This window comes from Benincasa hispida, chromosome 4, assembly GCF_027475165.1.
Source record: "Benincasa hispida cultivar pf3 chromosome 4, pf3_genome.v1.1, whole genome shotgun sequence".
In the NCBI taxonomy this organism is placed as follows: domain Eukaryota; kingdom Viridiplantae; phylum Streptophyta; class Magnoliopsida; order Cucurbitales; family Cucurbitaceae; genus Benincasa; species Benincasa hispida.
The window spans coordinates 38,206,753-38,217,243 of NC_143481.1; the positions used below are offsets into that span (position 1 = coordinate 38,206,753).

At 38.0% G+C, this 10,491-nt stretch overlaps 1 pseudogene; it reads right to left on the minus strand.

Moving 5' to 3' along the window:
- Positions 1-8,613: 8,613 nt before the first annotated feature.
- On the minus strand, positions 8,614-9,601 carry LOC150036685 (uncharacterized; annotated as a pseudogene).
- Positions 9,602-10,491: the final 890 nt, after the last annotated feature.

Consider the following 10,491-nt stretch of genomic DNA (forward strand, 5'->3'; position numbering starts at 1 on the left):
AAAACAATTTATTTTCACAAGTTCCTGTGTTCGATCCTAGACTTACCAGAAAACTCAGAGGAATTTACACTTGGATTCCGCTGGGGAAACGTGAGTGCACAACGTAATTTCATCAACACATATCATCCACATTTTCACTTCATAAAATCAAGCATCAAGTTTTTGGCGTCGTTGCCTGGGACTTCGGCAAAATAAAGTGCTAACTGTAATTTTTTTTTATTTATTTGTAGACTCTCAATCTTTGGCAAATTACGACCTAGAGATTGAGAGGACATTCAGAAGAAGATTAAGAGACCGCCAACAACAACAAGAAAGAACACCAAGAATGGCGGAGCAACTAGATGTAAGGACCGCTAACGCGAATAATTTAACGGCCAACCCCATCCTTCTGGCGAATGACTGCAATAGACCCATCCGGGACTATGCGTCACCTAACCTCTATGATTTCTCTCCAGGAATCATGAGGTTGGCGTTAGATGGATCGAGGTTTGAAATGAAGCCGGTAATGTTGCAGATGATCCAGGCTGTTGGGCAGTTTGGAGGAAGGCGTGGCAAAGACCTGCACGCCCACCTTCAGAGCTTCATAGAAATCTGCAACACTTTTGTGTTCCCGAATATCTCAACCGAGGAAGTTCGACTAATTCTGTTTCTATTTTCTTTGTGGGATCAGGCGAGAAAATGGGCATATTCTCTCGAACCGAGAGAGATCACTTCATGGGAATAAGTGGTGGAAAAGTTTATGAAGAAGTATATCCCACCAACTGAGAACGCAAGGAGAAGGAAATTAATAACAAACTTTGAACAAGAAGATAATAAATCACTCAGCAATGCTTGGGCGAGGTTTAAGCGGCTGGTAAGAGACTGCTCACACAATGACTTACCAGATTGCCTGCAAATGGAGATTTTCTACAAAGGATTGAACCCCTCTTCATAGACCGCTGCCAATGCGATAGCCCCTGGTGGTCTGCTCGACAAAACATATGAGGAGTAAAATAGTATACTTGATCGCATTTCCAAAAATCACGAATATTGGAGGGAAAGAAATCAAAGATTAAGAATCAAAGAAAATGACGGAAATAATGGGGCCATCGTATCCCTGCAAAATCAAATGACTATGATGATGAGTCTGATACAAGGCATCATAATTAATAAAACGGGAGCGAAGAAAGAGCAGGTCAGTGCAATCATTCAAACGACCGCAAGTTGTGTCATTTGCGGTGATGCTCACCCGATGGAGGAATGCCCAACAAACTCGCAGTCGGTATGCTTCATGAGAGATAATCCCTATTCCAATACATATAACCCGGGTGACGAAACCACCCAAATTTTGCGTGAAAAAATCAACAGCAAAGTTTTCAACTTGTAGCACAAAAAGAAGGACCACCCGAATTTTTTCCACAAAACAACGGTCCAACCCAAAGCCAAGCTAGCAGCTCACAACCACTGCAATCTTCGTCCTTAGAGAGCTTGCTGAAGCAATACATTAAGAAAAACGAATCAGTGCTTCAGAACCAAGCTACATCCATCAGAAATCTCGAAATCCAAATGGGAAAAATTACGGGCGAGCTAAAAAATAGACCGCAAGGAGCGTTGCCGAGCTCAACTGAGCTCCCTCGCAAGCTGGGGGTAACGGGAAGGAACAATGCTTAGCAGTCTCCTTGCTAAGCGTCAACATGACTGCGGAAGTAAGGGAAAAACACATTGCGACCAACTTGAATGTGGCAACAACCGAAGACTTGTTGACCTATAGTTTGGAGAAGCCCGAGAAAATAGACCCTGAAGTTGCGTCCACCCTTAAGCCTCTAGATCTTGGAATAAAAGTAGTTCAACCACCAGCAACTCCGCAAGACTGAAAGAAGAACAAATGAGGAAGGAAAGATCACAATAGTGGCTGCAATGCAAAATGATATGATCCCACCCAAAATGGTCGACCCAGGAATCTTCACGATCCCATGCTCTATCAGAGGGACCTTCAGTGGCCAAGCACTATGCATTCTTGGGGCAAGTATAAACATAATATCGCTATCAGTCTTCAAACAACTGAATGCCGGCACACTTACGCCCACAAAGGAAACTCTTCTGTTCGCGAACAGATCTTGAATACAACCTGAAGGAGAGTTGAAAAATACCGCAATTTCAATCGATAAATTCATCCTGTCAGCAGGCTTCCTCATTTTGGATTATAAAGCAGACGAAGATGCGCCCATCATATTGGGACGACCATTCCTTTCAACCGATTGTGCTCAAATTGATGTGTGCAAGGGGAAAATTATAATGAGCATTCATGGGGAGAAACTCCAGATTAAGGCAGTAAAGATCCCAGAGGACAAGGAAAAGAGAGAAAAGCCACCATGGACGTGAACAAACCAGCCTGGAATAAGTGGTCCCTGAGTATTATATGATTCAGCCTCATCAGGGATGCAAGTTTTGGGAACATCAATTCTTCAACCCTTCTCCACTATTCGGAATTTTCACTATATCCTTTCAATCGTTATCTATCCTTATTTTACTATTGCTATTTCTATTTTGGAAAAAAAAGTACGATAACAAGTTTTGTTTTGTTTAAAATAATTTAATCCTCTCTTTGTTTTCTTGCAATGATCAAGGCGCTGGAATATGGAGATGTTACACAAAGAAGCACTTATCTTACTCCATCACCGCAATCCAAGGAAGATAAATCGCAGCAAAGATGGATGCGTCAATACACAATGCGGGCGACAACACAAAATTAGGGGGTGTATCCTTATCTTTATTTCAAATTTTGCGCGACCACATTGCATTTTAGTTTTCAAAGTTTTATCACTGCATCCTCTTTAATCACCGCAATCATTTGACATAGATAAATTTAGTGAGTTACCGCATAAGGTCTCTTTGCCAAGTATGATTTCAATAATGAAAAATATGCTTATATGTCTGTCATATATACTAGAGTCAACTTAATCTTAAGATAGTCACCTCATAAAATATTTCTAAAAGTTAGAGGTTTGCTAGCTTTCTTTCAAACTCTCTTTACAATGCATTCTAGAACAGCGCATGACTTATTTTAATCTTTTGGCAATGAGGACATTGTCGCATTTTAAATTTGGGAGTGAGGTATTTATTTCCGACCTTACTATTTTGAAAAAAAATTGAGAATAACAACTCCACTGTCAATGCAATGGGAAACCCATGTTGATAAGAGTTAAGTTGTGAAAGGCACTTACCCGTAGTTGGATGTTCGCATGACACCCGTGGGGGCAAGCCAAAACGAAAGTTAGTCACCAGGATCAACGCATAAATAAATGACCGCAACTCTACTACCAAATAGGTATGAGTTTAGTCTGAGAAAGAGTGCATTACTCGTAGTTGGATATCCGCATGACACCTGTGGGGGCAAGCCAAAACGAAGACAAGGCACTTGGATCAGCACAAAGTCAGAAAAGAAATATATCAATGAAGAAAATTTTTTATGCAAGGATAAAATCATTTGACACTCCGGTAGAAAATTTTCTTTTTGAAATAAATCATGCGATGTTCAAGAATTTTGTAAAGTCCTTTTGAAAGGTAAGCTTGCAGTCCCTAGGTCTTAGAAATATTTTAAGAAGAGATTTGAATAAGACTTATGAAAATTCTGGTATATAGGATTTGAATGGAGTAGTCTTGAGAAATCTAGGAAAAGAACATTGCGGTTGACTTGCTAAAGGAATATTTAGCTTATGCTTGAGGACAAGCATTGTTTAAATTTGGGGGTGTGATAACGGGCAATAATGCACGTCATAGTGCTAAGTTCTTAAAAATTGTTGGATTACGTTGATAAAATATGTTAACTTGCGTCTAGTAAGCATCGTTTTCATAATATTGCGGTCGCATGCGTTCATCACATTAGAACTGCTGATTTTTGTATTTTTGTGCAGAATATGTGTTAACGCAATGCAAGAATTGCAATCATAGGAAATCATCGGTCGAGCGCAACTTCACCGCAAGACTTTGCGTTGATCATGCTCGCAAACATTCATTTGAGAAGGATCGCCGCAACTTGGTCAATACAACATGGTGGGCGCATTCGGGTGAAAGACTAATTAAGCGCGATGGGACATAAAGCTGATGACAATCGAATCCGAATTAAGTTGACAGCCAATAACGGTCACAAAGTACATTCAGCTTTTTCGGTGGCAATTATTCGGCATTAAGTTGAGAGAAGCCGCCTTTCACCATGGATGCTCTATAAATACCAAGGGCATTCTTCAGAGAAGGGGTGCAGGAGTTCAACAGTTAAAAATTTCATACTTCAGTTCGCACGTCTTTGTTCTTAGTTTTCTTTCATTTTAAGGCGGACGCGAGGAAGGAAGTTGTGCCGGCAGATCATTCTGATAAGCTTGGGAGAGCGCCAGAAGCTTCAAGGACAGAGAGAGGGCTGACGCCTGTGGAAGCGGGAACATCTTTAGAACAAAATAGAGATTTCAGTGTAAAAAGCCTCGGTCAGCAAGGAATTGCTACCAGGCTCTCTACCTTTAATTTCCATTGTCATTTTCTACTCAACTCATTTATAAGAATGGAATTTCTTTCTCTATATCTATTCACTCTCTGTTATTCACACATGAGTAGCTAAATCAATTGAATGGGTTGAGAAGCATTTAGCTAGCACAATTAGGGAATCTTCATTCTTGCGATTATCTTGTATTATGTATGCTTCATTCGTTCATTAGAGATACTCGGGAGGGTAGTCTAATGGCAGGATCTAGACTTAGAAAGGTCAGGTTAGAATCTAGGCTCGGAATAACCAGATTAGATCACATAATCAAGAGATAGGAGCTTAGGAATGAGCACTATTTGTTATCAACACATCGCATGCATCATAGAGATAGGATATGATTGTATGTGGTCACCTTGCTTTCATGCATTTTGCATCATCGAATAGGACAAGAGTAGAGATTTAGGGATAAGCTCCATGGACACTTTTGCATTCAACACATGCATCTTAGACTTAGGAGCATCGCATTTACATTGGAAAATGACTTGTTATGCATGGTTGTAACATGATCGCATAGTCTGATGCATTCCCGAGTAATGCTAGCTAAAGGTCTTCTCAACTCATTCATCGCATACTTAGTGCATCTATCACACAACTGTCTTTTCTCAAATCCACCGCCTTTATTTATTTCTTTTTCATCAACGCAAATAACAAACCCAACACTTTATTTATTTACCCGATTACTGCAAAGTTCTTCATAAAATTACCAACGCAATCTGTTTCACAAGTCCTTGTGTTCGACTCCGGATTTACCAGGAAACTCAGAAGAATTTACACTTGGATTCCGTTGGGAAAACTTGAGTGCATAATGCAATTCCATCAACGTATATCATCCACATTTCCACTTCATAAAATCAAGCATCATCCATTAAGTCTATAAAAGCTTCTGTTTGACATCTTATATTGGAAGATCACAACCTATTTGGCAATTTTATTGGCAGGTCTTGACAATTTTAATGGCAGCTTCATCGATAGATATCATCTCATGTCCAACAACAATTTGGAGATTATTGCAACCACATACTGGACTCTCTGGAATGATCGGAATAACATCACAAAAGGAGTATATGCTCTTCCTCCTACCCAATGGACTTGGATTTCAAAGTACTGTAAATGCTATTGGGAGTCTTCCAAAGCCCAAAAAATTAGAGGCTTCAACCGTTCGAGAAATTTTTGCTAAGAGGATTATACATCTCCAAAGTCTTGGATACCACCTCCAAAGTTTTGTTAAAATCAATGTTGATGCAGCTTGGTGTTCTTCATCAACATCGATAGGTTTGGGCATAGCGGTACAAGTGACTCTAGCTCCATTGTTGCAATGTCAGCAATTCAACTTCAAATCGACTTTATGGCTCCTCTCGCTGAAACCTTAGCAATTAAAGAATGAATTAAGCTAGCCTTTTTTGTTAAATTGCAGAAAAACCAGTGTCCAATCCGATTGCTTACAAGTTGATTTTGAGGAAAACAATTGCGAAGCTTAAATTTGTTGTTGGATCGAAGAAATTCGCTCCTTAAAAAAATCTTTTGAATCTTGTATTTTCACTTTTGTTGGTCATTATTATAATTCCCTTACGATGCTATTGCAAAATTTGCAAAAAAACGGGGATGGGAGTTGTGAATGGAGAGTTTTTTCCCCCCCTTGTTTTCCTTTGTGTTTGCAGGAAAGGACTAGAATAATCTTTTGCCCATTGTGGTGTGATAATATCGAGGTATTTGTTTTTGTTTTTGTTTTTTTTTTAAGTCTAATATAGGATTGGAAAATTGTCCAAAATAGTCCTTTCTAGTTTTCACATTACAAAAGTAACATGCTTTTTGAAACTCATTAAAAGAGTTAATCTTGGACCTTCTTGAGCGAGATCGACCTCGAGATTGAATTTGAAATGTTAAGAATTCAAATTATCCAGCCTGTTGAAAGAACAAATATACCCGTGCTTGAAGAAATCTTCATGTAAATAGAAACCATTCCAGTTTCTCACTTCACCTCGATCTCCCTACGTTTCCTTTGAATTTTCCTTGTCTCCATGGTTATTTTTATACTTAAGCTTCGTTATTGTAGAGGTATTATGTTATTTCCTTTGTTTAGTCTATGGTTCATCTTAAAAAATCGTCTTGTTAGGATTTTAGAGTTTATCCAAGATATATGAGAAATATAGGTTGTATGTTTTCTTTCGTTCAATATTTAGGCTTTTTTTTTTTATGTATCTTGTCTGTAGTTGATGATTTTCTTGATACTTCATCATATCTCGAGTGAAAAATGTTTGAATCTCGAGCTAAATTAGATGAAGTAGGCCCGAGATCTATTGAATGTGTCTCGAGATTGGGTGGCCTGTTGAGTTTTGGGCATACTGTATATGATCTCGAGGTAAATGTGACTTAAGATCGTCTTTAAGATCTTATACAGAATGGGACCAAAACTCTAATCTTATGGTATGCCGGTGTAAATGGGTCGAGTTTTTCTTCATTAGTGCACGATTTCGAGCGAGTTTTATCCCGAGATTTAAGGTAGATTGCAAATATAATGTTTCTATTTTGTTGTTGTTGTGTCTAATTATTTGTTCAATTCAATTTTTGGTTTGTGGTATGTGTGACAAATTACATTGGTACCTAAGATCCGTATTTTTTACTATTTTCTTGTAAATTTGACTTATTGTTCTCATGTAGCGAAAATAGTCTCAAATATTGAGAACAAGTGTATAGGCAGTTATACTTGTTTAAACAGATTGTTTTTAGTCATTTTCTGGATGTGAAGTTAGTTTTTAATTGGCCTCTGTGCCATTATATTCTTTTGACCCAAATTAGAATAATCTACACCCCAAACGCAAACTATTGTAACCCAACTATAATAACCTAGGACTATAATAACTAACTCATTACCTCAAACGCCCCCTGAGTGACTCCAATTTGATAATTAAGCCAATTAGCTCTACCATCATAAGACTAAAAATTTTAGTAAATCGATTTAAGTTTGTTATCACCAAAATGTTAATTAATTACTTTAAGATCAAATGCTAAAAAGCCAACAAGAGAGGGATTTAAAGTGTCATGATTAATCAAAGAAATTTATAACCCTAAATGCATCTATAACTCTAAATGCAACACTTCAACCACAATACTCATCAAATGTATATAAAAGAGATTGAGAATTGAGGGAACACTTATCTATGTTCTTATAGACCATTTGTATTTTTTTCAATAGAAAATATAACCTAATGTTTTGGGTGATTATTCGCTTGATCCATGAAGGAAACAAAAAGAGACCTCTCATTCTCAGACTTTTAAGGACTGTTTGGGACACTGAATTGAGATAAGATGTCTGAAGTTCGTATGTAGAGTTCATATCTCTGTGTTTGGGATGCAGAGTTATTTGGTCTGAGTTCATGTGTTTGTGTTTGGGGTGCATAGTTAAGTTCATATGTCTGAGTATCTGATACAATTTTTTGAACTCTAAGGAGGCGTTTGGGACATAGAGTAGGTTATTATAGACTATAAGTTATAATAAACTGTCTGTTTTTTATAGTCTGTGTTTGGAGTGCAGACTATTATAGTCTAGTTTATAATAGTCTGTGTTTGGGGTGAAGAGTATTATATTCTGTCTTATAATTGTCTGTATTTGGGGTGCAGAGTATTGTATTCTGTCTTATAATAGTCTGTGTTTGGAGTGCAGGTTATTATAGTCTGAATTATAATAGTCTATAATTTGAATGTAGATTATTTTAGACTATGTGCAACTTTTTCTACTATCATATTTTATAATAATAATAATTATGCATATGAAATATGTTCCACCAATTTATACAAAATTAATTTCATAGTAATTTATATTAAAAGCTAACTAAGATTTTTTTGTCATTTTCAGAGATACCTTTGTTAACATGGCCAAAAAAAGAAAAAAATGCATTACTCTTGGATGCAATTCATGTGTTTCATATATAAAGCTCTTTTTTTTAGGTACAAGCATCGCAAAGACAAAATAACTAACTCATGATTGCATGATTGAAATATGACTTTTTTTTTAGGTACCAAATGTACTACAAACTTAAATGTATAACTGAAACAAACTAATCATTGTTCATTATTGAAAAGTAGTCCAAAACACGGGTTAATCAAACATTCTCTTCAAGGAAGAGGTTACAATAGTCCAACTTGAGGGCTGTGGGAACGGATAAGAAGCTCTCCATATCTTGCACGCTGTGGAATATGATTTGCATAAGCTTCACCTTCTGTCGGTTATGCAATTCAGGAATATCTTGAAGTTGGTTTACGACTTTTGCACGTAGTTCGACTTCAATTGCACGCTTCTCTTTCGACCATTCTACAATCGCCTTTAATTAGTCATTTGCGAACTTCATCGCATTCCTAAAAATCTCTGCCATTTCATATTGATTCCTACTTCGCTTCCTCTTACTTCCTCTTGAAGCATTTCCTCCTTCAGTGCTTCGACCGGTACGTGTTCCATGCATGTCATCCTGTGACATGTCCATTCCCTGACTAGACATCGTGGGGATGTTTGGATCCTGTGATTCATGAATAGAAACTCCATCATTCATATGGTTTGGCACGTTAGACCTGACGTCCATAAAGGTCTCTGACCATCCTTCTGTAGCCCGATCCTTGCCAAACACGTAGGCCATATCATCATAGTATGGGAATGTGTAAAAGCCCCTTTGCTACAAGATGACTCTGCATGAAGGGTGAGATGGATGTTATAATTTTGTTACCGATATTCGTAAATCAATTTAGATAAAATTGTACCTTCACCCATCCATCAAATAACTCCCACTCTGTAGTGATACATTGGAATTCCTCATTCCAGCCAAATCCACTACAAGCTGGTCCTCTCATTTCTGAGATCCCTTGGTAAGTTTTTTTCAGGGATTTGACTCGACAATCTATAGTTGGTGATCCTTGGATATTAAAGTCAAGCAACTTCTCAGCCATCAAACGTTATAGTTGTGCCAAGTAGCCAGGTTGAAACGTACCATTGTCTGATCTCCATCCACCAGATGCGACCAATGCTACCAAGCACTCGACCAGCTTTGCTTTTTCCTCTTTAGTCCAAGTGTGCTTCAGGGCTTTTGAGGAACTTGACATTCTAGTGTATACACGTACATATTTTAATACAATTAAATAATAAATGACAAATAGTTGTAGCATAGCTAATGAGAGAGTTCATGGATAAAGTTAAACACAAAATATAGTAAACATAGTGAGAGTTTCGAATGAAATCATTCATAAAGGCACTACAATAAACAAAAAGTATAAAGGCACTGTACACTACGCAACTCCCATTCAGTAAACATCTATTGCGCCAGTTTATTCCTCCATTGGGTCCATTCATTTGAACTCTCAATATAATTTATCTCATTCCCCCTAGTTGTAGCAAAGCTTGAATCCACCTCATCTAAATCCTCGATCAGTTCACTGTTAGTCATCTCCCTATTGATAAAATTGTGCAGAAGGCAACACGCCATGATGGTTCGACATTGGATTTGTACTGGGTAGTATGATTGTCCTCGCAAGATTGCCCATCTACCCTTCAACAACCCCAATGTTCTCTCGATGACATTCCATGCAGAAGAATGTTTCATGTTAAAAAATTCTCGTGGAGCTGTTGGTGCATTACCTCCTCCACGCCACTCTGAAAGATGATATCTTTCGCCTTTATATGGAGCCAAAAAACCCTCCGCATTTGGGTATCCGACATCACATAGATAATAATACCCTGTTGAACGTCCAATCGATTCAAACCTTATATTACAAATACAATGAGTGGAGAGAGATGGTATGTGTAGCTAGTTACCCTTTGGAACCTTCAGCCCGTTAGGTCGTGATATTACATCTCTAGAAACTCGAGAATCAGCTGTGAATCCTTCCCACCCTGATAAGACGAACACAAAGTTGCCATTTGTGTCACACACATCGAATACATTTGTTGCAATTTCACCTTTCCTCGTCCTATACCTTGGGTGACCAGTTGCACT